General features: G+C 29.8%; 1 pseudogene across 1 annotated transcript; it reads right to left on the bottom strand.

The window, feature by feature from the left end:
* Nucleotides 1–1,442: 1,442 nt before the first annotated feature.
* LOC111278439 (transcription initiation factor TFIID subunit 12b-like) lies at nucleotides 1,443–9,724 on the bottom strand (annotated as a pseudogene). Its single transcript, XR_016344066.1, has 14 exons — nucleotides 9,468–9,724; nucleotides 9,362–9,386; nucleotides 8,492–8,540; nucleotides 8,316–8,393; nucleotides 8,145–8,224; nucleotides 7,954–8,056; nucleotides 6,411–6,617; nucleotides 4,511–5,108; nucleotides 4,330–4,404; nucleotides 3,748–3,826; nucleotides 3,148–3,209; nucleotides 2,760–2,795; nucleotides 2,361–2,669; nucleotides 1,443–1,768 (listed from the first exon to the last, which is right to left on the bottom strand). The product of XR_016344066.1 is annotated as a transcription initiation factor TFIID subunit 12b-like (transcript).
* Nucleotides 9,725–16,151: the final 6,427 nt, after the last annotated feature.

Genomic DNA, 16,151 nt, shown 5'->3' with positions numbered 1-16,151 from the left:
ATGAGGCACAGTTTTTATAGTATTTTCTAGTAGCAGCTGCATTTCCTGACAACGAAAATGTTAGGTAACGAAAATATTATTATTTTCCAGACAAGCATGACACTAGCAAAAGCTTGGTCGAAAGCAGGCATCAATCAAATGCCAATGTTTTTCGGTTTGACACGGAAAATTAAGAACTGGTTGTGGTTCACAGTGTTCAAACAAATATAAAAGCAGACTCCATGATTAGCCTTAAAATCAATTATAATGAGTTAGACCAATGATCATCCTTTTCTATCACAAAGAAATTTTAGGGTGTGTTTGACAAATCATTAAAATTTTTTAATAAATTTATATTTTTAACCCATTTGATAAACTATTTTAAAAATGAATTAATGAAAAATTTTCAATCAAAATATTGAAAGTGATAAGTAATTATAACGAGTTAGACCAAGGATCATCCTTTTCTATCACAAAGAAATTTTAGGGTGTGTTTGACAAATCATTAAAAATTTTTAATAATTTTATATTTTTAACCTATTTGATAAACTATTTTTAAAATGAATTAATGAAAAATTTTCAATGAAAATATTAAAAATATAAGTAATTATAAAATTTTAAATTTTTTATCTAATTGCATTAATTTCATTTTTTTAATAATTTATTCTTTACATTTAACTATTACCAACTAAAAATAATTACAAAAATAATATCTTATTATAAAATATTATAAAATCATCTTATTTTAATAAATAATTTTAAAATCATATTTTTATAAAAAATTAATAAATTTTTTTAAAATATTTAATTTTCAACATAATATCAAACAATTTTTATATCATAAATTCAGTATTTAAAATTTTCAGAATTAAAAATACAATACTTAATATTTCAATATTTATTTATTCGTTTTATCAAATATCCATTCTCCTTTTATTTTAGAAGCCATTCATAGTTTAATAAGGTGATAATCATCCATATAAATATAATAAAATCCAAGTTATTAATTAAAAAAACCGTAATCTAAAAAGAAAAATATTGTAAAAATTAAAATTTGAGTCTCAAATATACTAAATATTATTATTTTTTAAAAATTACATGAATGAGCCAAGTTAACTAAACGGTTCAAGTTCATTTATACTTTTAAGACCGATAATTGCAGAGCATTTTCTTTTCAAAGAGTTGAGTTCAAAAGAAAATTGCAAATTTTTTTTAAAAAAAATTATAATTGTTTCACGGCATATTGAGACGAATGACAGATAAACCAGCTATGAAAATCCATGTCTTGCCCAAATGACAGGGAAACCTGGTCGCATCGCAGGTTTGTAAAATCAGATAACAGAGACAATGTTTGTGATAAATAAACGAACAGTATTTCAATCCCATGCATAGATCAAAGACATAAACGTTGCAAGAATGCAAGCATCCTATGGAAAGAATTTAACCAATCAGATCAAATCATTGAATCAATGTGCTTTGGCAGCCTAGCGGTTTATGTCTAAAATACAAATGAGGGATCATGTACATTCATGAAAAACATTTTTTATTTTTGTAAAAAAATAAATAATAAAGAAGATTACATGACTCGTCCAGGACAAGCTCTATATGCGATGCCAATGAGTAATTAAAGCTAGACATTGAAAACGGGATTTCTGACAATTAGATGGTCACAAAATCATCAATAGAAAATGATAAATTAGATGGTCAAATGGTCTCTGATACCAAGTAATTTACAGCTTTTGCTTTTGTCAATCCACTACAAGCTTAAGCTTCGGACAGTTACTATAACCTGCAAAGGACGCAGTTGACATGGCTAGTGTGAAATAGGAATAAATGACGAAAACATCTTAAGGAACATAACATGATCTAAACAGCATTGAACTATGTCGTCGGGAAGTCTGGCAGCCAGACAAGAAAGTTGCTACAAATTTTAGGATTAAAGTAACTTTTTATAATTACCAAGATTATTAAATTAAAATGCATGAAACTAAATAAAGGTCCAATAAAAGTAGTAATCAAGTAGAAATGATGAATTTTTGCAGCCAAATAAAATGATAATGAGTGGAAGGCACAAAGCAATGAGATCTAAGGAAGAACATTTTGAGATACAATCTTTATCCGGCTCATTAGACTAAAGGATGACATCAGAATGACTTAAATAATAGTGCTTAAAGCAGGTTGTCCCAATTGCTCTGCAATGAAATGATATATATTTCATCTTTGAACATGAATAATGCATTTGGATTTTTCTTCAACTCATAACCCTATGATGGGGAGAATGTATCTCATTGATATTAAGATAATAGGCATGTGATATGATCTAGCATGGATTTTATAAAGCTCAAGATACCAGCATAGACGTGTAGACAATAAAGTAATACCTATCTGGGCGGTGACAAATGGAGAGAGACTCTAAATCATTAGTGGAAGTGACTCATGTTGCTGACCTACAATGTCCAGATAGTCACACACATTGAATTTGGCTCCATACTATTAACGACAACTTCTATCCATCAATATCAAGTTATTTGCTGCAGCATTTGTGCTGCTTGTGAAACCAACTGCTTGGAACTTGGTGAAGTTCTCATTAAATGGTTTGCACCAACTGGGTTGCCAAGCCCTCGTCTTATCATTTCTTTAGGATTGTTTGCATTTGTTTCAGGCTGTGATGATTCCATCAGTGCCCATACCTGATCAAGTAATTTGCGAAAAAGGAGAAGTTTTAACGCTTTTGGAGAGTAGGACACAGATTGCACTGTTGTACTGAAAAATGAACTCACCATATCAAGACGCTTCTTGTGGAGGTCACTTGATAACTGCATGTTTTAAAAACAGGATTTAAATTCATCAAAAGTATTCTTTCTTATTTTGCAAATAATCAAAGATTTCCAAGTAAAATTAAAGGTGCCTATGCTAATAACATCAGCACAAATGCTAGAGAATACAGCTCAAGATGGTTCAATTTAACAATCAAAGTATAATGTGAAATGTGAAAGAATAGCATTGAGAGAATAGATTTTGACTCCCGCAGATGAGTGTTCAACTAAGAGTTCCTAAATAAGCAAAAATTACCCTAAAAGGGAAATTCGAATTCATGCATGTTAAAGTCAAGATTCTAAGACATATTTCTGCATTGACATCTCAAAAATGACTAACAGAAATCCTTACAGTTCTTGTTTCGTTCTACTCTCCACTTGAAAGTCCTGGGATAGTCAAATGCCAGTTTCTTTCTGCACATAATCCCATGCACAAAATTCATTAAAGCTCCATTAGCTTCACTTAAAATTAAAGTAAGAAGAAATTATAACAGGCTATCTTATGCGGAATCAACAACAACATTTTGAAATGCTGCAATGTTGGCTGCACAACAACACATAATTTATCATGATAAACATGTGATAAGAAGTACATAGGAAGCCACTCTTGGAAGGAAAAAAAAATTATACATAAATTATAGTAAGTTTCAAAAGTCCAATTGCCTGCCAGCAGCAGGATATATTTGGTTGAAAATATAAGCTTAAACTTCTGTTTTGTTTCTTGTAAGAAGGCTTAAATTTTTTTTTCCAAATTATGTAAAAGAAAGAGAAAGATCAAAAACAGTAGCTCATATGACATGTCAAGTATGCCAACTTCAAATCACATAAAACCTAGGCTATTCCTGAATTTTACCCAACATAATTAAAAAAAAAAGCACTAACAAAATATATGTTCTATCCACATGTCAATATATAGCTCATCCAAACAAAAACAAAATAGTGAAGCACAAACCTAAGTGCAGCAAGATATCCTTGGACTCTAATGTTGATGATTTCCTATGCTTTGCCAAACTGCAAGCAAATGTAGTCACCTGAAAACGAGTGAAATGATGTAAGTTTTAAGAAGACTATTACTTAACTGCAGATGATAGAACACAGGAGGGGAAAAATTGTGAAGAATGAGAAGAAAGATTGAAAGAAAGAAAGAAATAAACAAAGACGATACAACATTACATAGAGGCAGTTTAATTGTACAGCCTACAAGCAATGGCTAGTTAGCACTGAGTCCAAAACATTCAATTTCTCTTCAGGCTATGCACAAAATATAGCAAGAAGAATATCATGCAGTTCTTAAAAATATTCTGCAATATTCAAGCTATATTTGACATAAAACAGTACCCTAATGCTAACCATATCTATGCTTATAACAGCTCAGCCTCTGGCATTATTTATATTATGATTTGTGGTTAATTAACACCAGAAACTAAAAAATATGAGTGGCACATGAACATATCCACAACCCCAAAAACAAAAAGGCAATATCAACAAGGTAAAGCCTTTAAAGAAGATACATTCTAACTAAGCAGAGCATTACAGAGTCTACGAAGTCATCAGCAATCTCCAGAAGTAGATCTTCAACTTCTGGTTCCAGCTTTCCTAGCGAATCAACCTGAGAAAAGCCAAAAGATGAATGCTGAAATTTCTCACAAAAGAAAGAAGAAAACCATTGGAAACTAACAGAAGAAGAGAGACACATAGTTAAAAGCAGGAGAAACCTGTGAAACCAGATCCTGTATCTTTCTTTTTCCAAGAAGTTGATTGGTAGCCTCAGTTCCTTGACTTGAACTTCCGCCGGGTGTGGTTGTACCAGATGCAGTTGCATCTGGCAGTGATCCTGTCAAACTGAAAGTTTTCTGGCCTGCAGGTCCGGGCATCCTTGGAGACAGCTGGTGTTGTGGCTGATGCAATGGTAGTTGTTGTTGTTGTAATTGTTGTTGAGGTTTGTTGTTGTAGCAGCTGCTGTTGCTGTAGTTGTTGTTGTTGTTATTGCTGCTGATGATGATGTTGCTGTGGCTGCCGCATTTGAGGATGCCCCATTTGTGACTGCTGTTGTACTAGCTGAGACAATTGTTGAGGGTTCAAGGCCATAGAATTTTGATGCAACTGAGGAGAAGAAGCCAGTTGCTGTTGCAGGAGGACCTGTGACTTTCTCTGAAAGTGGAATGAAGGTGAGCCCGGACTAGATATTGAATGTTTCAACCACTGTTGCTGTAAGAGAGAGTTCTGCATCATACCCGGTTGTCCATTCTGAGCCGGCCCTGATAACTGAGAGTTTATAAATGCCTGAGAAGATGTTCTTGGTATGCTTTGAACCTGCAGTGTACAGAGGGGATGTCACATACTGAGGTCATGTAAACATTAATTCGAAGACATGCAATAAAACCATATGACAAAACCTCTTATATATCGCCTTTCCCCAGAAAATTTTCACCAAAGGTGGCAATGGCATAACAAGACAGGTTCAAAAATAAAAAACAATTTAAGGGATAACATAACATTTTTGGTTTTACTTTAGCTTTATTAATGAACCTAAAATAGCATGCCATGGGTAAATCTTGAATCTGGCCCAATATAGCCAAACAGAAATTGGGCCATTTCTACATAAAAGCATTGTAAGGCAATACGATACAATAATTATGCGCCAAACGATTTGCAATCATTCATCTACACTCGAATTTCTTGCTGAGAATGCAAAAGTTGTCAAACATCTTAGATAAAATCCTAATTCTGTCAAAATGAAATATAAAAAATTCACCAAACAATATGAATGGCTATTTGTTTGCAAAATCACGCCACTAATTTCCAAGTCTTCACCAGCAGAAAAGATATTAGATAATGATGAAGTCCATGCCCTTTTTATTTAACACATAAAATGATCTTTTACAATAAAAAAATTAGATGAATGTCATGAATAGTGCTAACTATCCACTTCCATAATATACAACTGAAAATATCACCTTTCATTAAAAAAACATGGAGTATGTCTCACAGCTCATTCGAATAACCTCCAAGGTATAATGGCTTGATCAAAAAGAAATGTATCGTTTGCATGAGATGTTAAACAATAATTAATAATTAGTATATACAATAATAATGGTATTTAACTAACAGTTAACCCTGTTTGGAATAACCTCAAAAAATTGTTGTCATCATGGTATCCAAGGAGATACATGATTTCTGTTTCACTTAGGTGTTAATCCTGTACATATTACAGAAAGTATACGCAACCTAAAGCTGCAAATTTCCAATTATAAGCATACATAATTAAAACTTTTCTTGATCTAGTCTGAGCAGATATAAGACAAAGAACAGTACACTTATGTTTGCCAAAAACTAAAGCACATTGCAATATAAAATAACTCTACTCGTTCAAATTTGACATCAGCGGATTGAAGCCTCAAAATGCATCAAGTTTAAAGAGTCCACTAAAACAAACAGTAACTTCTATGTTAGTGCAAACTTTAACCTCTATACCTATAGATAAAATAATTCCAGCTACAGATGACAAATGATTTCTCAAACTAAATGATTAAAACACAAGAAAAAAAAATGCATTTAGTTCACAGATCCATCGAGGGAAATTTGTCATAACAGCATTGTTAGAAGAAACAATACCTGAGGAGATGTGAATTGAGTTTGTTGCGATAACTGCTGCCTCGTCTGTCCCTGATTTATCTGCTATTGAGCATAAAGAGCTCCATTAGCCCTTAGTTGTGAGTTCAAATTCATTATCCCCATTGCCTGCATCCCTTCCAAAGATTGCCCACTTGGATTTCCAGGATGAAACTGAGACCCTTGCACCAAGCCAGCTTTCTGCCTCGGCTACATAAAAAGCTCAAATGTTCTTAGAAAAGAATAATCATTTCTGTAAGCAAGGAAAAACATGAAATTAGATAGGAGTTTTTTCTATCAAGCCCTATCCAGTAGTCTGTTCTGTAATAATTAGATTATCCTATCCAGTAATCTGTTCTGTAATAATTAGATTATTAATACCATTAAAAAATCTATTACTATGAATTTAATATGAAAACTAGGTCTATTTCAAGACATCATTATAATCTTAGGTAACTCCAGAAAAATACCCTTCAAATAATTAATTTATTATATATTTTTAATCTATTTTATCAAAAAAATTTATACAATAAAATTATCAATCCCTAACTCTCATTGGATTATGTCTTTTTTTATCATACCAATTTTCTTTTTTATTTTAATTTCCTTCCTCCCCCTCCCCCTTAAAAAAAGAAAGGTAAAAACATTTAAATATGAAATATCTCATTTGCCAGAGTTTGCTTTTAAGTTCATAAAGTTTAATATATAAGTTTTTCTAAAGTGGACCAAACAGAATTTCAAATCATTTATCTCTCTTTAAACCCAACAAAAATAATACAATCCATTATTGGAATAACCCTTAAATAATCAAACAAAAATAATACAATCAATTATTAATCTCATTTATAAAACTGAACATGCATCGATCATTAATACTTAATAAGATATTTTTAATATATAAAACATAAATATATAGAGTTATATTGACTAAGAGTTGAAATGATTTTTTTATATAATAGGACATGTGTCCATCAGAGAATCTTTAGGGATTCTTTCAATTATATGTTATATATGTTTATTAGATTTAATGCTTATTCTTTTCCAATTAAATATACATCAAACACAGACGATTCTTGATCCCAAATGCTTATTAATTACATCATTCTAGTGTTTACGAGTAATTCTTTAAACAGGCAAAACCATAACTGCAACACAACACAAATTTTTACAGCAACATGTTTATCCAAATGGCAAAGACTCATAAACGATGGCATTATCTTGTCTGAAAATTTAACATGACAAAATCAGACGCCAGACATCAGCATGATCATGACGTTTTTGCCAGTCTCCTACTCAGCATCCGGGAATCTAAAAGGTGGTTAAAGCAATTGTAAAATTACAATGGAGGTTAGACAAATGGATTTCTATACAAAGCTTCAAATGAGATTTGGCATAGTCAGCAAAGAAGGCATCCTCATCCTACGCCAGAACACCATACCCAAAAGCTCAAGTTTGTAAACCATTGAATCACATGATGGGGGCTAGTTGGATAGAGATCTACTGGATTTATATCGCAAAAGACACAAAGACATGAATTGATACTCACTGCTGCATATATCTCAACAAGAGGGCGAAAGACAGGATCTTCCAAAAGTGCTTTGTCGGTTGGCAACTGGATCAGACCTTCTTTCTCTCCACTGAGAAGTTCCCTGTTCAAACAAGAATGTAAGAATATGGGTTACAAGGCAAGGAATTGGGCATCTACTCTCAACAAAGAACTTTATAAATAGTTCTTACTTGAACTAGGAGTTATCAAAAATGAGAGGATTGGGGGTCCAGGGTCCCTCAAAGCCAGAGCGCTCCTCATGGCACCTGCCCTGTAAAATGTTCACAAGATTGATAGGACACATTAAACTGTGAACAGCTGAAACATAATCTCACTATATAATTCAATGACCATCAACTCACCAGTGTATGACCACCAGATAAAAGCAACAATGTCTTTAGCACTAAGACCCATGTGCACATCTCTCAGATGATCTGAACCTATATTGAAACAAATTGAACATTGGAAACATCATCACTTTACAATCAAACACTTGTAATTATCAGTTTATGCATGATTTGAACCGAAACAAACTGACCTTTGGTGGCCTGTGGCAAGCGACCCTCTGGAGGTGGTTCATTTTTGTCCTGAAATAAATGCAAGTCATGTATAAGCAAACAGGTCAGTCATATTATTTAGGTCTACCCAAAACACGATTTAAATTGTTGTGGAGCAAGAAATGATATCAGAAAAAAAAAATGCCCTTAAGTAACTCCAAAGTGCTCAAGGAGTCCAAACAAAAAAATTGTAAATTTTGAGAAGCAAGGAAAGCACTCGTAAGCACCAATTATACTTCACTTATCGAGACACTCATCAACAAAAACCATCAACTAGATAACTGGAAACAAATAGAAACATCAGCAATTATCAATAAATTCTAACCTTTAGCTAACGGTAAGATCTCAAGTACAAATTTTAACTTAAATCACTTACTAAAACAAGCTCAGAATTCTCTTCAACCCCCCCCCCCCCCCCCCCAAAAAAAAAAAAAAAAACGAGGGAAGGTAAAAGGAGAAAGCAGACATAAAAAACCTCTTAAAAATTGTAGATTGCACCTTGAGAATTCTTCAAACACAATTTATCCCCAAAGATTTATTCAGTTTGCACCGGCATAAACCCCTGGGGGTTTTTATGAGTCGTATGACATGCAAATTTCTTTAGTAACTCGTTACTTCTATACAATAAAATCAAAACGAAAAGTTTGCATCCAAAATGGAGAAATAAATTTCAAAAAGAAAAAAAAAAATACAAATCATAAGGAATAAAAAATTTAGCATCAACAACTCAGGCAATTCATACCCAAACTAGTAATCAAAACTACTTCCCCAAATTCACGCAAAAAAAAAAAGGATAATTTCAAAAGTAACATTTTCATTAAACTCAAAAGGGAATGCAAAAAGATTCATACCGAATCTAAAAGCTGAGACTGCAAACTAGGTGGCAGAGAAGTCAGAAGTCAGAAAAAGCATAAGGCTTTGGTTAGATTGCGGAACAGCGAAATACAGTGAAAGTACCTAAACATTTCTCTCGACACACTCCACGCTCTATACGCCGTCGTTTTTATGGAATTTTGCATGAATCTCAGTGTCTTCTTACACTGCTCACCTTCAGCGCAATGAATCGAGGCATCCGCTAAGAAATTCGGCGTTCCGTGGCCATGGAGCAGAAAGAGGAAGGAGAAATGCCTCCTTGGCCGTGGAAGCAGACTTCTTCGAGAGCTGAGGCGATGATCGAGTCCATTTTGGTCTACGGCGGTATCGCTTCCATCAAACGTTTCTTAAAATTTCGTCAAGCGAGGTTGCTTTTGAAAGACTTGATAAAGAAAACCATTTTGTCACAAGGATGAAAGAAAAATAGGAAGAGAAAATAAAAGCCACCGTTTCCCTGCGGCAGTGCCTGCCGGGGACGGGGGCAAGAGGGGAGGTTGGACGAAGGGACACGCGGTTAACGTTACGTTTGGATAAACAATAATAAAGGAAAGAAAAAGAATGAAAAAGGAGGAAAGGAAAGAAAAGTAATAATAATTAAAATTCATAAAAAATAATAATAATAATTATTGTTTGAATAAAGAGTATAAAAAAGAAATAATTTATTATAATAATTTTTTATTACTTATAATTTTAGAATACTTTTAAATTATGATTTATTTATTATTTTATCTTATTTTATAATTATTATTATATCAATTATTTTTTAATCAAGTAAAATAAGAAGATATTTTATAAATATGTATTAATAGATTTTGAGTTAATCTGTTATCTCATAAACCTAAAAAATATATATATTCATATTCAATCATTCATCAAAATCAAATCACTAAAAAATTATAAAAAATTTTATATTAAAAGAAATATATAAAACTTACTTAAAAAAAAGATAATTTTGAAAAAATTATAAGATAATTGTGATCTGCTTAGATTTTTTTATTAAATTTTTAGTATTAATAAAAAGATGGATATAATAGTTTTTTTATAAAAAAAATATTTTTTAACTTTTCTTTCCTTAATTTTTTTTCTAAATTAAGGTATTAAAAAAATTAGTTTATAAGAGAAGTAAAAAATTTTTTAATTTTCACATTTTTTTCTTTTTTTTTAAATTAAAAATATATCCAAATAAAAAAAATAAGATTTTATTTCTTTTATATTTCTTTACTTTATTTTCCTTTTTTTTTTTTTTTTTTCCTCTCAATCTAACCATATTGTAAGAGAAGCAAGTTGGATAAATAGAAAGAAGGCTGAAAGCTGGAAAAATAAAGGATAGAGAGATAAATAAATGCGGTGTGCCGGTCCATACTGATTAAAATTGGTCTTTCACTAAGGCTTCATGGGCCGATTTTGGACTACTTTGTTGAGCCTAATTTTTTGTAGCTAAGCCAAGATCTGTCAACACTTCGAACAATAATAAAAAGCTTTTATATCAATGGATGGTACCATAGTTTGTCCAAAAATCGAATTTTGATTGATCAATAAAAATTGAATATTTTATTTATAAGATTAAAAATTTAGATTTGACTTACGTTACGAGCAATACTCTTTAATGGAGATTAATAAATTCAATATGTCTTGCTTTAATTTTAAAACGAAATAATTTTTTTTCATCCAAAATTTTTTAAAAAGAAATTAAAAATTAAATTAAATAAAAAATAGGAGATATTTAATGTTATATTATCAAAAAATTAGAAAAAAAAAACTCAAAGACAAGTTAGAACAATAAAAATAGAACAAATTAGCTTGCTACCTATGTAATGCATGAATTATTTTTATTTTATTTAAATTTAAATAAAAATATAAATTAATATTAGTAAATTATTAACGTGTTCAAAATATATATAATATAAATAATATAATTAAAATATCAAATCATAATAAAAATAAACTTTTAATCAACAAATTAATAAATTTTAAAATATATGATAAATAATATTGGAGAAAGAAAAAACATCAAGAAGATATTGTAAAAAAATGTTATCAATTATGCCAACAAAATATTAAAATAGAAACTAAAAGTCTTATCACTTCAAATAAACTTTATTCAATTTGCATCATCTTCGGCTTTTTTTATCATTTTTGTACACCTGTAAATTTATATAATTTTAAGATAAGTTTTATTTATTTAAGAGAAATAATGGTTTTAAATGTTTAAATAATATACGTGATAACTTACTCTTATATATATATATTTTTGTAAGAGTTTTAGTAATATCATAATTTTCAGCATCTATATGGCTTTCTAAATCTTTGTCCTATTCAATTGTTTTGAGGTTGATATCTGATATGGAATTATGTTCCTGTAAAAACTGAAATGAAATAGTTTTAAATTTTAAATAATAGAATTAAATTATAAACAATTATTTGAAAAAAATATTGGCAAAAAGTTTTGATAAAATGTATTAAACTACTTACCTTTTGTATTTTTTCAAACAAATACCGACTCTTCATTAGGTAAAGTATCTCATAAACATGTGCAACAGTCAATCTTGAACTTTTATAAAAAAGGTTATAATCATTGAATTCTACTTCAAAAATATATGAACGACTTATCAACTATTCTATTATTTTTTCCACTTTGGCATCTCTATCTTCTTATGAATGAGTTTTATATAAATTTAATTAAATAAAATTGATATTCATGCAAATTTAGAAAATTATTTTGAATATGATATAATCTCATTTTTCATTTGAAATAATTGTTCAGCTGTATACTCTAGAATTCGATTAGCTTTTCCATAAAAAAGGATAAATGGTGCATTGCCAAGCTTGTCCGATACATCGACAATTAACTTATACCTATGATGAAATATTGATAATAATCAAACTTACCTTCAATTGAAAAAAATAAAAAAAGTAAATATCCAAATGATTATGTTTTAAAAGTTACTTATTTAAAAATATCTCAATAAATTTTACTTAAATTTACATATAATGATGATGGAATTTAATGATGCCTTACAATTAGAAGTTGGGTTTGATGTACACAATCCTTGCAAACATAACCTCCATCAAATTCTAACACATTTTTTTATGCACTGCACATGACAAATAATACCATCCATACCTCGTGTCGATTTGCAATATAGCACCTCGACAAGTGAACTTTTTCTCCTTTTAGTAGAAAAAATAAGAAATATTTTTCATAATTATAATACAATATATATTTAACTAAAGTCTATAGTTTTTACTTTGCATGAATTGTTATTCATGACATGATAAATATCAGCTATCAATTTCCTATTTACAAGTAACATTTCTTCGAAAGATACGATTTTTTTTGTTGGTGTAGATACTTTTGGACTTAAGAATCACTAAAAATTTGATTGTATTTGCATCAAAAATTATAAAATATATATTTTATAAAATGCATTATATCTTTTTTGTGCTTGAATATTTTTTTAAATAACTTTATATCTAATATTGATAAATATGTAAGTACCTATTTACAATTATAGCAGCTTCAGGTATATCCAAATTCTTGTATACCTTTGTTGTTGATGTAGATGATAAATTGTATTTACCTAAATTAAATATTCAATATAAGAAACATTGTTTAAATAATTGGGATTAAAACTAAATTAATTAAAATATAGTTTTTTTTTACTTACCTTTAAATTGTTTGACAATGGTGGATGTCACAACCAATATGATAATTTCATTATTGCTTACTAAAATACTGTCATCAAGTTGATATGCAACTCCACCCCAAAGAGTAATTTTCATTGAATTTCCACCAGGAGAAAAAAAATCAAAATAGTTAGTTAAAAAATCAATTTCACATATGTATTATCTAATTAAGTATTTCTCAATGCATACCTTGCATTTTTTATTTCTAATACCATTTTATTTACTTTTTCACCTCGAACATCTTGATTCATGATTGAACTTATCTTGCTCAATTTGCCAATAACATCATTAAGAATCAAATAGTTTCAAAGCATAATTAATCAAATTAATATAAAATACAAAATTAAAAAGAATTATATAAAGTTGAAGTTAATGGACTTGTCAAATTGTTTTTCATAGTTTGATCGAAGCAAGACACATTGCAAACTTTGAAATTTTGAATCATGTAAACATTTCCTTCCATCAGTAATGTATGATACTTGTCTGCCAAAATTTTGAATGCCATTGCATGAATGTGTTCATCCTGTAAAAAAAGGAAAATGTATGTTGAATAATTTTATTAGAGATATATAAAATGAATAATCTATTATGTACAAATTAAGGTAAATAAAGCTCTCACATTTTCATCCAACAGAATCATTCCCAAACCTATAACTTATCCATTCTTATTAACATTCACAGCATCCCACATTCTAGTGATTCTTACTTTAACCTTCCATTGGTCTCTAATTGTTGAAATTTGTTGTAAATATTGGTAACCTTGCATCATGCCTTATAAGAAAAGAATGAAAATTTTGAATTATTTAAATATTAAATATAAAATATAATTATAACAAAAATGCATAAAATTTGTAAATATATGCATACATTAAACAATTAAATATTAAATCAAGTGTGTCACCTTTGAAAAACATCATTAAACACCTTAGTGTATACAATATTATTTGTGCACAAATGAATATCATGATCATTATTTTCAATTAAAAATTTCAATCCCTCTGGTGATGTTGCTCTAGAAGCAGTTACATATAATTGGCCATGAGTGAAAATCGATTTTGTCAAATACACACCAACATTTTCAAATGTTTGTCCTTGACTCTTGTTTATGGTCAATGCCAAACAAACTTTGATTGGGAACTGTCTTTGTGTTAGAATGAATGGTCATTTTGATTCTGAAGGGCACATTTCCACTTGAGGGATGAAAAATCGACTCCCCACATTACTCTCATTTATTGTCTTAGCTTCAATTACCTTAGAGCCCAATTTTGTAACAACTAATCTAGTACTGTTGCAAAGGCCAACACTTTGATTTATGTTGCACAAAAAAAAAAAAAAATAGGAAACCCAACTTTCAAATCAATTTCATGATTAGGTACCCTAGGAAACTTAAGTGAATTCAAGAATTTTGAAGGATATAAATAAATTGTTTTTCAACATTAGCTGAGGCAAGTGAAATCTTATCAGCACTGAGATATTTTTTTACTTCACTAGGAAGCTTTGAAGGTATATAAGTGTTAACTTGATCAACTTTTTCATTAGTCGATGCTAATATAGCTCGATCCTTTAAATAAGACAAATTACTGAATGTATTTTCCAAATTATGATATGTACAATTAACAATTTACCTTATTGAATCATTCTCATGCAAAATTAAAAATTCATCCGAAATATTAATCCATATTGAATTTGTACTTTCACTTAATCCAACTAAAAGCAACCTGCCATCACTCAAGTTTAATAATCATTGGCTAAAGTCTAATACTGAGCTGCATGATTGATTTTTCAATCTCATATTAATAGAGAGAGTAAATATTTGACAATGTTTCAACATTAGCCGAGGCAAGTGAAATCTTATCAGCACTGAGATGTTTTTTTACTTCACCAGAAAGCTTTGAAGGTATATAAGTATTAACTTGTTCAACTTTTTCATTAGTCGATACTAATACAGCTCGATTCTTTAAATAAGACAAATTACTGAATGTATTTTCCAAATTATGATATGTACAATTAATAATTTACCTTATTGAATTATTCTCATGCAAAATTAAAAACTCATCCAGAATATTAATCCATATTGAATTTGCACTTTCACTTGATCCAACTAAAAGCAACCTGCCATCACTGAAGTTTAATAATCATTGGCTAAAGTTTAATATTGAGCTACATGATTGATTTCTCAATCTCATATTAATAGAGAAAGTAAATATTTGACAATGTTTCCAAATTTCAAATCTAGAAATTATAGTGACTACAATGTCACTTTTACTACATCAAGGAACCACTGACAATATTTGCCTAAAATCACCTCTTAATATCATAGTTTTTTCCCTAAAAATCTTTTTTTTAGAATTAAGATCTTTGGAATGCATAATATCTCATAACATACGATCAACAACTTTAAATGCATGTCGTGTGCCATTGGAGCTTTATCCCATATGATCAAGTTGCCCCGCAAAGTAATTCAGCAAGTGGATTGCCTTACTTAACATCACAACATGAGTCTTTGTCTAACTTTATAGGAATTTTCAATCTAGAATGTGCTATTCTACCTTCAGGCAATACTAAAATAACAATACTTTAAGATGCAACTGCAATAACAATATTACCTTAAGATCAGATCTCAGAAATAATTATTCTCTATAAAAATGTCTTTCAAGTACCTCCACTTCCATAAATAAAAAAACTGCCACTAACATTATCCACATAACGAATAATAACATTATATATAACTTTTTGTTCATTATTGAGTCCATTATATAGGTTATTATAATCCTATAATAATGCATCTATATCATAACTCATTTCATCCAAAACTAAATAATTGTGTTCATAAACGACTAACACAAATTTATGGTATGAAATAGTCTTAAACTCCCTTAATGATATTTTATTTTGTTTCATTATCTTCTCGATCTCAAATAAAGTATAGTTTTGCAATTGCTCAAGAGTCAAATTTAGGTCTAGTCGTCTATATGCTATTCCTTGTTGATATAAAATATCCTTAGAGAACAACTCTTAATTCTTGTTCCATAACTCATTCGGTTCTGTAACTTCACAAAACAAAAGAATGGTAACAAATAG

The sequence above is a fragment of the Durio zibethinus genome, chromosome 8, assembly GCF_047325235.1.
Source record: "Durio zibethinus cultivar Kanyao isolate XHJ-2024 chromosome 8, ASM4732523v1, whole genome shotgun sequence".
NCBI lineage: Eukaryota > Viridiplantae > Streptophyta > Magnoliopsida > Malvales > Malvaceae > Durio > Durio zibethinus.
This window is presented reverse-complemented; position numbering and strand designations above follow the sequence as displayed.